We start from the raw sequence: 16,174 nt of genomic DNA, 5'->3' as shown, positions 1-16,174 counted from the left end.
ACCCATAATTGTTACTTAAAAAAAAAAAATCATGTGTGGATGGCAGTCTCTGGAAAGGAGCAGGATATGAGTTTGTTATATTCCCTCCAATAATGAGATTGCAGTGAGGGTTGTTTTGTCTCAGTTCTTACCCTTTTTTATTGAGTTTAATTTAAACCAACACAGCATCACATACAGAAATGGCTGTTTGTGTTTAGTCTGCAGTATCATATACTGATAGAAGCACTACCAAAATGCATGCCCTAAAATGCATTTGAAGATTATCCATACATCTTCCAAAATCCTTTTTGCTGTAGTTGCCCATTCCAGTTCAAAAGGTCTTCCAGTAACAAGTGAAATGCTTATTAGATCTGATAGTCAAACAATGGAGGTTCTTAGGGGTTTCTGGCTTCTAGATACCAGTCCATTCTCAGTGCTGAGTAAAGACAAAAACAATCAGATATGAGCTTTAAAAACAACCTAACATCTGTTTAATCTAAAATGAGTATTTTTCTGGATATTCCAGATCTTCAACAAGCTAGTACAAGATCTGGGCAAATCAACTAAGTCTGTATTTAAAGATTTCCTAGCAATAAAGCAAGTCACCTGTTTATGTGCAGATTACTGGATTCTAATTTGTAGGAGAAAAACTGTATTAGATTACCTCTATGCAATATTCTGCCTAGCAATAAGACACAGTAACTAAAAAAGGGAATAAAATCAACCCTTTCCAACAGGTTGATTCCTAACATGCCAGTCAGCTCTGTTAACGGTTGAAAAAGCACTAGAATATTCTCTAGTATGGAAAAAACCTCAGTACTGAGAATCAACAGTGAGATTAATGGACTTATTTCATTTTAGATACCAGCTTTCATTTTAATACCATTAAGAGTTTAGAACTTAGACTTAAAATGATGGACAAAATTACTCAACAGTTTTAATGTATATGCTCTGTGACCATGCACATAGTCCAGTTTTCCCATAAAATTACAGAAATCCAAAAACTAATGCACATGAAATTTATGTTTTCTGGTGTTAACAATAGTAAGAGACTGGGCAGAGAATAAACATTAACAATATGGCACATAAAAACAGACCAGAATGAGCATCAGCAGTTAGATAGCAGTACTGTTATTAGCACCTCATTTAAGAAGAAACAAACATTTTCAACAGCTTTGATTAGACTAGCAGACCAGCATCTAAATCTGGAATAGCAAATACTGAGAGACAGAGGTTAACCAATTTATCTAACACCTACTCACTAGTTTAAGACTAATGAGCCTTAAACTTAAATCTTGCTAGATGTAAAAATGCCTACAGATACCAAATCTTTATCTCCTGTGGTTACTGTTTGCTTTCAATGCATGTGAAGAAAACGACAGTTCACATGCTTGAAAATGAGGAGCCTAAGTCAAAATTCGACTGTTTCAGAGGTATGGGAATAAAAAGGAAAATAAGGAAAAGAGAAATATCAAAATATAAAAAAGGGAAAAGAAAAGCTGGGTTGGACTGCTAATATCTCCTATCAGTCCAAGACTTCTCAGAGACCTAGTACAGGTCTACAGGTGACTCTTCCAGTGACAAAGTCCTCAATAATAGTGGGAGCCCCCAAAGAGTCACCTCTCTTGCTTCCTTATCTTTCCATTGTGGTTTCTTCTGCTGTAGGTCAGCACATTCATCTCCACTCTTCTGCTGTTTCTTCTGTTTCAATATGCTTTTTTTCATACCTCAAGTTGCTTCGCCAGCCTTTCTAATACTAGTATCCCTGACATGCTTCCATCTTAAAGAATTTTCCAGATGATAAGCACAGCTGGGGATGGTCTACTTACATTCAATGCATATAAAACCAAACATAAACTCAACCATCAGCAACAATGTTTTTATCACGTCCTTTGCTTACTTCTGGAAATCACTAGTACCATGTCCATTACTCTGACCCACAACTCTCCTTGCTTCTTCATCCTTTGAATCTCTGTAGTCACATCTGTCCCCAGCCCCAAACACCCAAAACAAAACCTTAACCCCCCAAAAATTATACTTACTACAAAAATAATTTCTAGGACACTGCTTAACTATATTGTTGGTTTAAGTACTCCTACTTTGCCCCTTTTCCTTTGAAGATATAAGCAGCTTATTTCTCTTATTTTTCAAACTATTTTCTCATTCAAAATCGAAAGGGAAACTCCTCAATCAATAAAATTAGCTTCTACCACCATCTATCTAGTCTCCTGTGTTGTAAAGTATGGTCTGGGGATATTCTATTTCCCATCTGTTAGAGGTTGGGCAGTCATCCTCTGTTAATTGGGCAGGTTTTTTTATCTCTCCCACAACCAATCCTCCCTCTGGGAAGATATCTTCTGTTGATGAGCCATTGAGTGTCACTGCATGACTGATAAAATTACATCATCCCATTGTGAGATGCTCTGCCCAGGGGAGGAGCCAAGCATTCCTACCTGGATATATTCTGAGATTTGGAATACCACAGGCAGTCTTTTCCCACTGGATTCCCAGAGGAGGAGCTGTCTTCTCCGCTGCATTCCCAGAGGAAGACCAAACCCATCTACACCACCACGGGACCTTCAGAGGAAGACTACACCCTTCTACAGGATCGCTGCTCCAACAGAACCACACCTGGCACTGCAGGAGGACTGCAGCCATCATTGAATGGGAGTGCTACCAACACCCTGACCCACAGGGTGTCAGGCTGTATTCTGGCTCTGTCAGTAGTTTTGGGGTTTTTTTGTTTGTACTATTACATTTGTATTTTTTAGTTTTCCTAGTAAAGAACTGTTATTCCTATTCCCATATCTTCGGCTGAGAGCCCCTTAATTTCAAAATTATAATAATTTGGAGGAAGGGGGTTCACATTTTCCATTTCAAAGAAGACTCCTGCCTTCCTTTTCAAACCAAGACACCTAGCTTCACCAATTTTTCAGAGCAACTCTTGACAACATTCCCACATAGGTATATAAAATGTATTCACTGTGTATTCCTTCATATTTTCCTCATTTCTTGCATTCACAACAATGCTTATAAATAAAATCCCAACACCTACCAGACTGCTGTTGTGCAAATACTACTGCTCATCAAACTAAATAGTGTTTACCATCACCATCCCCCACATCATGTGCTCCTCTATCGAGCTAAGTCACCCTAACCTGTTCTGAAGGACAATCAACCTGTTGTCTATCCTACACTTGTGTTGAATCATGAGAGGCAATTCCAGTTAGTTTACTGAAACTCCTTTAGATTACACAAAGGGTAATCATAGTGCTTTGGGAAATAACTGATTTTACCCATCGTGAATGAAAATGCACTACATGTGTTACACCTATACAAATACATGCATAAAAAGCAAATAGTACAGCTATGCTGGTACAAACATATAAAAATAAAATTTAAAGCAGACATATCTACCTGGTCTGTTTGTTTACTGTTCCATAGTGAGCAAAAAAAACAAATTAAGTTTAATAAAAAACATAAAATCAAGAGAAGAAATACTTTGAGTCCTGATTTTTTTATTCAGGGAGAAAAATAAGCCCACAATTCTACCATGAGAGACAGGAGTCAACCAATTTTCTTGATATCTGCAAGAAGGTAGGTTTTTTTCCCCTTGTGCTCCAATTAGGTCAGCTACCGAATCATAGGATGGCTGGTGCTTGAAGGGACCTTAAAGATCATTAGTTCCAACCATTTTGCCACAGGCAAAGGCAATTTCCACTAGATCAGGTTGCTCAAAGCCTGATCTAGTCTGAGATGGGTCCTTCCCAGCTCCTCTGGGCAACCTGTTTCAGTGCCTCACAATCCTCACAGGAAAGAATTTCTTTCTAACATCCAATTTAAACCTACCCTCTTTCAGTTTAAAGCCACTCCCCCTTGTCCTATCACCACACACTCTTGCAAAAAGTCCCTTTCCATCTTTCTTGTAGGCACCCTCCAGATACTGAAAACTCCTGTAAGGTTTCTCTGGAGCCTTCTCTTTTCCAGGCTGAAGAACCCCAGCTCTCTCAGCCTGTCTTCACAGAAGAGGTACCTTAGCCCTCCCAACATTTTCATGGCCCTACATGAAACAGACCTACATGGCCCTACATGAAACAAAAGATCTAAACTTTCAGAAAGTTTTACCTCTGGATTCGAGGGGAGGTATTATTCCAAAATAAGTTACAATATTTGTAATTGTGAATAGAGATTCAGAATAACCCTGGAATACTTTTTGCTTTTCAGCACAAGAAGTAAGGAAGGATTGAAGCAAAAGCCATATAAACATTTAAACTGAGCAAGAACATTCTCTTGGTTGAATTTTACATGGCCTGGTATTAGCAAAAAAGACCAGAGGGGTTTCTCCACCTACCCTCAGAGAGTCAAATCAAGCAGATTTTTATCCTCAAACAGCAGCAGTTAAATGCAAAAGATAAGCAGTGCTCCTTTCTCACTTACACAACTAGTTCAAGGGGTAGAGAAAGGAAACTACAAGAGTAAAACAAGAGTTTGACATGATATTCTAGAGAAAATAATAATCCTCTACCATAAAGGCAGAATTAACCTAACTTATTACAGGATTACAGTCAAACAATTTCCTAGTTGATCAAAAAAATTTATAATGTGAACCATTTGTCTGTTGATCATCAAGTTCTTCTCAACTTTCTTAATTACAAAAGTCTCTTATTCTGCCAAGCAAGTTAAACATATCTGTTAAATTTATTAAAAAGAAGTATATTTTGGTATATTTTATCTCATTCTCATCCACTTTAGTGGTCCTAATATTAGCCTGCTAGATATCTTAGGTAGACCCCCTTCATCCTTTACTTTCTGAAGCTTCTAACCCACAATTCACTGCTATGGCTTTTTCCCCTCCCCCATTTAATTAACAGATGCACACTTCTCACTACTATATTAGCCTGTTTTAGATTCAATGTTTTCTAAGCATCTAGTAAAACATCCTTTAACTGATTTCCCTTCAAAACTGAGTAGAAAAGGAATTTCTATACAGATGATTTCACTGAATGGCTTCCAAGTGATCTTTATAAAAAGGAACAAATAAATGCTGCTGATTAAACTTCATATCTATTATGTACAATCAAAGTCAATTCACAGTCATTTATACTTGATCAAAAACAAGGTTTTAAATACACTACTGGTTATTTGTCTCCTTTCAATAATAGGTGTTACTCCAAGTCCTTTTATAATTACTTCTAAAAATACTGCATCCATCATCTTTTAAATGAATATTTAGTATTAGTAGTACAAGACCACCTGCACATAAAATTAAGTTTCCTGTACTTAGGGAGTTAGTCATCCTGTATGTGACTGCAATATTATAGTCCATAGCAAGCTATTTCTGCTGTGGCCACAGAGAAAACCAATTGATAAGTGTTATTTTTTTTCAGTTCTCATCAAAATAGAATTGTCCTTTTTCATCATTTTGCCCTTCCTAAATTGCCAGCAGCTATTTTAACCATCAAACACATCACTTTTTCTACCATAGGTCAGTGACACTATGCAGATCAACCATAAGCATTTCTCCTTCAAACTGAGTACCCAACACTTTTTTCTTAATAAATGTTCTTAGAATTATTCATCAGTCTTTCATGAGCAGTATTTCCAGTATCTTGCATTTGTATCAGGTATTTTTACTTCTGCACATGCTTTAATAGATATTCTACTTGCCTCTTCTCTGTAACTATGTTTACTTCAAGTCATTTTTATTTGAGGAAAATCTGTCATCTCTTTTCACCCTAAAATGAAGCTGCCGATTCATAACAGAAAAACCCACTCCTTTACATCACTTACCTAGTCAGCTAGCTCACTCTTATCATCTTTGTCTTCATTTACTTATCAACAGAAGTGTCAGAAGACCACTTGGACCTGCAGAAACACTATGCCATTTAATCAAAAATGACTGTCTGTCTTGGATGACTAGAAGTCTTCACAGATAGGTAATCTGTAGTATAATATCATCATGGCAGTATAGCATTCCAAAACACATTGCACATCCCATGCTACTCCTTCCCTACAAATTAAAGCAACTCATTCTTTTTGCTTTCTGTGTACAAGGCTTCTTTGGACTGAACTTGATGCAGATTGGCTAGCTTCAAATTTACCTGGTCTTATTTAGTGACATCCAGTATTTCTCATCCTGATGTGGAATTCTGTAAAACATCCATCTGTACAGCTCTCCACACCATTGTTGTACGATGCCCCTGACACAGCAGTGACACAAGAAGAAAACTGTAATTTTTATATAAGCTTGTGCAATTAAATTTGTAAACTCATACCATTCTTCATATTAAGACAAGTATTTTGGGAGAAAAACAAACTATGGCACATCCATTACAACCACCCACAGCTGCTTATGACATCACTGAAACTAAGCTATTCTATCAGGCATTTCTGTTTCACCATCATGTCTTCCCACTAGGAGGAAAATATACTTTCATATTATAATGTATTCAACTGGACCATTAAGAAAAAAATATCCTGGGGTTAGCAGGGGAAAGAAGAAACAAAAGGAAAAGAGAAATTGTCAGAGAGGTCTGTGAATGACACAGAAGCAATATCTCAACTGAAGAAATAGGCACTGCGATTCAAAGACAACTATTGAAAGCAAGTTAACTTGCCTACATTAACTAGCGCTTGATTCTGTCTCCATGGAATAATGCAGATGGAAAAGCAGAGGAGAGAAGGAAAAGGAAGTCAGATATGCTATTTAAATACTTTAGAAGAATTCTCCGCACACTTCCCCTCTGACACCACCACACATTTATGACACTGTTTAATAAGTTTTTTATTTGCTAGCTACTAAATGACAAACAAGATTCAAGAACTGCTTACGTAATGCAAGCATTAGTACCTCAACATCTAACCTTTGCATAGAATTAAACAAAGTTGCCTCTATGGAGACAGGATGTTTTCCTTACAATACCCAATTCTGGCCATGTGACAGCCAGCAAGCTTGTTCATACAAGTCAACCCTATGATAACCTAATCTTATTTAGACTCTCAGCAATGTTCACATTTTAAGGGACAAACTAACTACTATTCTTTTGGTGTCCTAAATGAAAAAAACATTCAACAAAGCAGGCCAGAATATGTTAATAGAAGTGCCTATGGGTCTGAAAATCATTTCAGTTATTGAGACAGCTTGTCCATAACCTCACCTACACTACAGGGAACATCAGGCTCACAGAACAATGAGTTCCCCAAGTCCATTGCCAAGATAAAATATATCTCATGCTGACTAGTTTAACCTTCACAGCTGGAACACCTGAGATATGTTGGAGCAGGCATTTCACGCCAGAACTTGTCAAATATAACTAGGAAGGGGGAGAATTAAGGCAGCATTTATTGCTACAAGGAGAAATGAATCAGCAAGTCAAGAGGACTCACAGATTAAATATGCAAACCAGAGCTTATGTAAGAATCTTGGAACACATCCAAAATAAAGAAGTCACAAGAATACTGAAGGGATAGGATACAGAGAATCCTTTTTAGTCAACGCAGCCTTCTTTATTCAGGTGGAAGTCTTGATAGCAAGACAATGAAATAGGAATTTCCTTAACTAAATGTAATTACACAGCTTCAAAATTGCATCCTCAAATGAAGGACTGTCAGAAGACCAAACAATCTCCAAATACATCAATAAACAAGCTGCAATACACTGTAAGAGTGAAGATTTCAGAGCCTTGTCAAATTCACCTATCAGACGATTACAAATAGTTAAAAAAATAAAAGAACTCTGACAACTTTTAGTCTTATGTTTCTTTCATGTACTTCGACTATTCTCAAGTAAAAACTTGTTTACGGTTTCTATTTCCATGTCATATTTCAGTACCTGTAAATACATGTTGATACATTATGTTCATATTGGACCTAAGCATTTAATATTGTGCTATGAATTTAGCAGCTTGACAAATACAGCGACTTTCCCAGAAACCTACTCGTTACAAAAAGCTTTTGAGAAGCTGGAGAACACATACCAAATTGGCATTAAAAAGCCTCTATCCAAGATGATCACAAAACATGAAGAACACTTATTAGATCTTTTGTAATGCCTACAGTAAATTTTTCATTACAACATGCTTTACAATTCAGCTATTAAAGATAGGTATGCAGCCACAAGCTTATCAAAAAGCATTTGCTTCACAATCCTGTTCTTTTTAGCAGGTAGATATTTTCTTCCCCCAGTAAAGACTCATTAATCAAAGCTGCTAATGAATCAACTGTTAGGAGTGAAAAGGGGACTAGACTTAAGAGCAAACTATTGCAAAGCAAGAAACAAGCTCTACATTTAAGCATACCTGAAGTGTGAAGTAATACTGAAGTGTTTCCAAGTAAAAACAAGCAGATTCACAATGAAACTAGGATTATAAAACAATGTTCTAATTTAACATAAAATTATTAGCAACATTTAAATATGTGTACTTGCCTATTATCTTACACATATTCAATGTTACTGAACAATATTAGTAGCATAAAAAAAGAAAGAACCTCCTCTAAATCCAAGCTGTGCACTGCTGCCTGAAGTCTTCCACTTTGGGGTTAACTTGGCAGTAGCAGCTTATTATCAGTCCCAACTTATTCAAATGATAAAATGGTTTCTCTTTTGTGACAGTTTTTTCCACAATATCATTCTCTAGTCAGAGAATTATGAAAGAAATCTCCCAAGTTTAACAGAAAAAAATTGCACTTCTTAAAATTCTGTAAACAAGGATGTACAGAAATAATTGTGAAGCCATCACACAGAACATCAAGTATTTTATATATATATATATATATATATTTAGGGTTTTCTTCTCAAAAACAGAATATGCTCCTCAAAATCTAACTTTTTTCATTAAAACCCACTCTATCCCCATGAACTCATTTCCAAGTAAAAAGCTCCTACACCTGGTAATGTCTTTTCACAGTTTTACCTAATTTAAGTATTGCAACATCTCTACTTCCAAGCACATAATTTCAGCAATTATTAAGCATTTAAAACATTATTTTTGCCATAAAAATATTTCCTCTCTCAAAAGTCAAACATTTTCTGTGGTTAGTTACACATATTTGTGGGTGCATTCTAACTATATTCTCAAATCAGAGCAAAAGATCGTGAGAGCAGAATAAAAAAAATGGATTTGCCCAACATTCCTTATGAGGACTAAGACAGTATATTATCCTATTCCAGTATATACTGTAATCTAGCAAAGACTTTTATGGCACTTCAATTAGGTACAGAAATTGGAAAATAAAAAAACCCCCATATCATTCTAGTCAGTTTTTCCCTATTGTGCTATGACCCATTTCTGAGCATCTATATGCATCTGCTATTAAATAATGCATGCAATTGAAAAAAAAAAGCTGACTCCCCCAAAACAACACAAAAAACCAAACCAAAACAAAAAAATCCTAAACAAACAAACAAGCAAAAAAAAAACCCAAAAAAGCCAACCCAACCCAAATCATTCTAACCTTTCTCTAGATAGAACAACAGCATCTCGTTAGCTTATGCAGGGCAGAAATACTTGTTTGAAATTAATTTTATTTTTGCACAAAGCTACCTGAATACATTACCATAAAATGGGTTATGAATTCAAAGTAAGCAAATAATGCAGAAAAATAGAGCAGATGCAATGGAAGTCAGTCTACAGAAGTGCTCACACAGAGCTGTACCAACTTTAAAGTACAAATGGACCATGCTCTGTGACCCAAGTGCAAGAGACAGTACCAATACAGTGAATACCTCCAGCACCCCTTGAGAGAAAACAAACAATATACATTTCTTATGCATCATCCCTACAAGCTACTGTAATACAAATTTAGCAGTTAAAAATTTGTCATTCTTACATGTGAGGGGGAGAAGATATTAATAGAACACTTAAGAGTGTAACTGAAACAAAAAGTGTGCCAAAACATTCAGCTCCCCTTATCTCCTTTAACATACGTGGACAGTCACCTACCCAAATCACTCCACCACTGCTAATTTACACCCCAGGAGCCTGAATCAGCTTCTCAGCTGGGACCACAGATTCACCAGGACGCCGAACAGTTTATTAAACCATCCACATGGATCTGTGAAAGAGAATTAAGAAGTGTTTTCAAAATGATGGGTGTAAGCAGTCTTACACAAAACTACGGCAGTAAATCCACACATTTACTTTGTTCTACACCAGAATCAAACATAGACAACACAGAAGCAGCAATACCACAACAACCACCATTCTATCAACATTAATTTTTGTTTTTTGTCAAATGTGAACATAATGCAATCAGAAAAAGCAGTGTGTCAAAACACAGAAAACGTAAAACTGATTATGGTCTCCTCCTTCTATGGCAGCCAAAACTGAATCATATACACTACTAGCAAGCTAGACCTCAGAACAGCTCCCTGTTATTTGTTTGAATGGAGTCAATTATCAGATTAATAAAATGAAACCAAAACCAACACGCACTTATGTGCAGGACCTGGGCTGAATGACTTCCTCTTAAAGTTCTGGTGAATCTCCATCATGTTCTCTGAAAAAGAATCTATACCACCCACACAGACACAAAAGCTTCCACAGCCCTCATGGGGAAATAAAACTCACTGCAACAAATGAGTCTTTTAAAAAGCTTCCATTATTTTAACTGGACCTGCCAGCTGCCTTTCTTTTAGCTTAACGTCATGTTTTGCTGAAGGTCTGCAGCCACAGCTGTTGGCAAGAGTGGAGACAGTTGCTTACAAGTAGTTGGGTCTCTTTCTCAGAAGCTTACTCTGCCTGGTGGGCTTGTGTGGAATACTGCCATACACTCTGAATGTTGAGAATACCAAGTTTTAATATGTGGTCCTGGCTAGTAAGCCAGAATAATGCAGTAAATCTAACACCCATGGTGTGTTACACATGCATCTTGGTCACATGTGTTGAAGACAGTTCAAATACAGTGTCAAAATACAGAAAAATGGTTTTTCATCTGTTTTTTAAACAGCTAACACATGTCACCCAAAAGAAAAAGGTCTAATAAATCTAGGTTTCTATGTTGATAAATGAAATCTTCCCTGAAAGAAGTTACTCTTCAGGAGATCAGATCCTGATTAGTTCTTAATACACAGTCACAAAACTGAGTTTCATGATTCCTGGAGTTTTGTGATTCCTAAAACTTTTATGACAAACAGCAGCGACAGAATTGCCAAGAAAACAAGTGTTTGTGCCACTGCCAGAACACTGTGAGATTTAACAAACCATGAAGCATCCATAGTAATACAGCTGTTCAACAGATCTTAGCTACCTTTTCCAAAACATAGGTTTTATCATCTCCCCAGGATGCCATGGACACCCCAACTACAAACTCTGAAAGATGCCACAGTTAATGACTGCACTGCTACTTTCCTGGCTTTCTCAGGAATAAAAAAATTGGGCTGCTGTCCCTTAAAGCAGTGGCTCTGAATTTTCCTTCTAAATTTTTCCGAATGCATTCCCACCTATAAGCTATAAAATTCTTGCATGGCTGAACATACGAACATAAGTATCACATTATATCAAGTTTATATCTAGCCAGCAACTCCCTTCATACACACCGTGTTTAGGAACTGGTGGTCTGTGATGTAAAGCCTGGAACAGCTTTCTTAGCTCTTAACTAAGGAGAGCTGACTAACTTCCCTGTCTTGTCTTGTGATCTTCCAGAGAAGATTCAGTTCAATTTGAGATGTAAGTGGCATCTTTATAGATACAGAATGGATTGTTGAATATGGTGTCTCTTCCAGTTTACCTATTCAAGCTTGTGACTACCTGCAATCCATAATACAAGCACTTGGTACTGATGTAGACTCCAAAAGTTAATAGTTGAGGAAGAGTAAGAACTTCACATATCATTAGAAGAAAGACCTTTGACACTTCTCCTAATGCCAGTATTCCACACAACAGGGTAACTTAGAAAGTAGAACTAAGGCTATGGTCCACTTCTGGCTTTTTCATTACCAGAGACTTGTAATTTTTAATTAAAACACACTACCTAATTAGTACCAACAAGCCAATCCAACTCAAACCTTGAAGGGTAGGTCACAATAGGAAGAGGGACCCATATTACATTTGAGTTATAAACCCATTTCAGAACAGTTATGAACAGCCAGAACTTCTCAGAACTAGACAGATTTGTGCTGTTGAATACCTAAATCATCCCTTGCAGACAATATGTTGGAGCTTTTGTGGCTGCAAAGACAATTACGAGAAGAATTAACTTGGATTTTATTCCACTATCACACTTGCGAAAACCATGCTGCATTTAAAAAAAAAACAATAAACAGAACAATTTTTTTTCCATTTTACTGTATCTAGTCCCCTGTTACTGTTACTCCATTTTTTTCAATATATGACATGAATGATCAGGGTCTGCTTATCTACATGAAATTTCATTCAAGTCCTGTGAAAATTTAGATGTGGTTAGTACTGCTATCAAGTACGTCAGAGTTTGCAAGAACATACCCTAGAGCCTATGCTAAAATAACTGGTAATATTACATTATAAACCAAGGGTATCTATCACTTTGGCTAAGATACCAAGGGTATCTATCACTTACTAGAAAAAAGTTCCAGATGGAACACCGCAATGGACACTACTTTCATTTTCAGACAGAGCCAAGAAGCATCATCACACCACTATATTTGCAATATAACAGCAACTAATGATAGCAGTGAGTAATGGAAAAGATAGCTTAAAGCAGCAAAATTCATTTAGAAATATTCTACTAATAGATCTTTAATACTGTAAAAAAGACTAGTTGAGATATTAAGTCACTTCTACTGCAGATCAGTAGATGTATGCATAAAATCTAACATTTTGATTTCCCAATGATCAGAAAAAAAAATCATTTAGTATCACAGGATTCTTCCCCTACATTTTCTTCATCTACCATGACAAATTTAAAAATGATATTCAGATTTTTTTCAAGCTGAAAAAAAGTTTAGCTGAATCCAAAGTGCCAAATAAGAAAAATAGGAACTAATGAATATATGGGCATAATTACTAGCAGTGCATATATAAAATCAATACTTTTGCAATTACATTAATGCAGTTGGTCATGAACTGAAAAAAAGTCTCCTCAGTTGCTTTCTGAAAGGAAGTAAATAATTTGTATATTTTTTCCATTAAGTTGAACAAACAGAGGATGCATATAATTACAGTAACATATAAAAATTAGCCTATATGACAAGAAGTTTTTTTGATATGTATTGATTCTACTTTTAAAAAACCAAAAGTAAATGCTTAAACACACTTGACTACTATCATTAAAAGTGCTAAAAGAATCTGGTTATTAGAAGCCAGGTGATTAGCAGGAGAGGGCATCAGAGAGATATTTTGTGAGCTGAAGAACTTGATGTTGAGTAGCTGACTGATTTGTATGCAACCTTAACACTTAAATTCAACATTGGATCCTAAGGTCTTCTCTAGATCAATGACTCAAGGAGAAGGGTAGGAAGAAACCCACTCCAGCAATACATAATAACCTCACTAAGCTCAGCTTCACTACTGGCTATTATTCCAGCATGCAAGACTCACAGTTCAATATTTGAGTGTCAGGACTGATATCAGAAAACAGATGATCACAGAGAGAGAATGAGTAATTTTTATGAATCTTTAAATATTGTCCCCCACAACCCCTGCTTATTTCAAGATACAGAGATATAAATACAGGCACATACAAAAAGCAGTGTTCAACTTGCTTTCTAACCATACAGCAGAACAAATGTATAAAATACATAGTTATCTTTCACAAACCTTTTCTGCCCAGCATTTTATCATATGCCAGATGCACTGAAACTAAATGCTGGTCCCTCAACATCTGGCTCTCCCCCAAAAGCCCAAAACTGCAGCATCAAAAAAAGGAAAAAAAAATCTTTGTGTTTCAAGTGGAAAAAATGCAGGAGAAAGGTAACTCTAAAAACAGTAAAAGTGAATGCAGTTGATAATATTTCAGTCACACATTCACTTAGAGGGGGAGGGATTAATGCAAACATGAAACTGTACAAAAAAAATATACTTGGCCTCACATTCAATTTCAATTTACCGCACTCTAGATTCTTATTGCAGATAGAGTCTCAAAAATTAAATAACATGTGAAGGAAACACAAAAAAAGGTGCAACTTTTTTCCATTTACATTTGCAAGGTCAACAGACACTTCAGTATCTTAATAACTAACTAAACTATGAAAGCATTTAAGAAAAAAATCCTAGTATATTTTTAATCGGGGGGTGTGGGAAGGAAATTAAACTACCAACCTCTGCATCACATTTTCAAAATTCCAGTCCCAGAGAAATTAATATCATTATACTAGTTACTCTCAAGTATGCAGAAGATTATCATTCAGAAACTACCTTCAGGAAGAATTCAGTATCTCCAAATCCTGCACAGCCTAATCTTGTACTACACAATTTGAAAGAAAAAGCCATATAATACATAAGTTATCTTCCCAATTATAATGTTCAAGAAAATTTGGGAGTTAATACAGTCTAAGCTTTTTTCCACCTTTGAACCCCAAGAAAATAAATTATCTTACAGCAAACACTGTTTCCCCTGAAATGCTACATCAAATACTTATCAATCAACCAGAAGGTAAGGTGCTGTTTTACAGATTAAAGAGCGGGAGAAGTAAATAGACAACTGCTGTCATTAGAAATAGCTTGACTGCTTAAGGATGTGTTGAGAACTATCCATTTGATGCCTTAGGATTCCAGTAAGCAGGCAGGGTACAGCTAAGATATCAGAAGTAATTGCTACGAACACTGGTGTGCCTGGAGAAGGAAAAAGTCCTCACAATGCAATTTAAACGTTTCTCATGTGATGACTCTAAGAAGTGCATTACTAAGGGAGCAATTTAAACTCAGATAACAAGAAATAAGTTTTAAACTCACTAGTGCTTTAACAAACCACTGCACTCTAGTCTCTCCAGAGAAGCAGACATAAGCAGAGTATCAGTCTTAAAAAGTGGGTAACAGCACAAATACCAGCTTTTCTGTTCACTTCATGACCATAAGTGCCACCTCCTCTCTAATACAGGGGCTTGGCCCTTCTAGAAACAGGAGGGAAGACGGAAGTCACCTGCATTTCATGAGTGCAGTACAGTCAAGTAAGGCCACTATACATGGCTCCTCATTACAGACACACAGCACCTCCACACCCAGCTAGCAATCTTCCTAGAAGATTTGAGAATGATGAAGCTAAATGTCCTCTCTTCTTCCATCCTCTGCCTCCTAAATTATCTTGCACATTCAATCCCTCAATAAAGGTGTTTCTATCCTGCCCATCTGAAATTGAAAAAGTAAAACACCATAAAGGCATTGCACACTCTAAGTGACAGACATTTCCAAGTCCATCATTTTGTCATAATATATAACATATGAACTTGTTTACTAATCATACCAACTGCCCATCACCTGTCCATTCTTCACTCACACTAGCCTTGAGGTCTAATCTGAAGCAATAGCATGCCACATTCAAATACTGTTGATCTACAAATTTCAATCAAGAGATTTCTCTAGATAATGAAAAACACAATGCCACCAGAAATCCCAACTAATTAAAGAGGCTAGATATATAAGTCTCAAAAGCAAGTGCTCTGAAACATAGCTTTCAGGAGGAAAGGTCTTCACTGTTTCTTCTCCTTTTCCATAGTTAGTCTCATTCCTGCAGCAATTAAAAACCTTTTTACAGAGAAACATTAAATCCAGCCTAGTGTCTCAGGTCTAGAAGTCAATCTGCCTATGGCAAGAAAAAGTAGGAGAGATGGGAGGTGGTAGACTATAAATCTGCTGAAAAGAAGGTGTAACTGGGTAAGTATCCCAGTTTTTAACTGCACTTTTGACTTTCATGTATGTATTATCAAGTATCAAATCACTGATGATGAATAGCAACATTTATATTTATTGTGGGTAAGTGGAAGACTATTCCAAATTAGCAACTGGAACTCAAAAGGCAAGTCAATCTCCATCATGCAAAATTCAAACTACAGCCTGCTGAAGCAAGAGTAATCCCTGCTTTTCCCTCACACCTGTCTTTTATTAAAGCTAGGGTTTTCTTAATCACACTGTAAGTCTTATCAGTAACTGATCCAAAAAGCCTAAATCTGCAAGACACTGAGGAGAATTTTTTTTTCATTTAGATCAGTTTGCTCAACAACTCACTGAACTTCGGTACTATGTCTCCACCTTCAATACCTTGTCTTCCTTCTGATGCAAAGAAG

General features: G+C 36.5%; 1 protein-coding gene across 6 annotated transcripts in view; it reads right to left on the bottom strand.

Moving 5' to 3' along the window:
• ERBIN (erbb2 interacting protein) overlaps positions 1-16,174 on the bottom strand; it is a 121,313-nt gene that overhangs the window by 91,091 nt on the left and 14,048 nt on the right. For all 6 annotated transcript variants that reach the window (XM_054517807.1, XM_054517806.1, XM_036402605.2 and 3 more), the window contains one exon: positions 9,921-10,032. The gene's annotated coding sequence lies outside the window, so the exon portion shown is untranslated. The remainder of the gene's footprint in view (positions 1-9,920; positions 10,033-16,174) is intronic.

The sequence above is a fragment of the Molothrus ater genome, chromosome Z (genome assembly GCF_012460135.2).
Source record: "Molothrus ater isolate BHLD 08-10-18 breed brown headed cowbird chromosome Z, BPBGC_Mater_1.1, whole genome shotgun sequence".
Classification (NCBI taxonomy): Eukaryota; Metazoa; Chordata; class Aves; order Passeriformes; family Icteridae; genus Molothrus; species Molothrus ater.
This window is presented reverse-complemented; position numbering and strand designations above follow the sequence as displayed.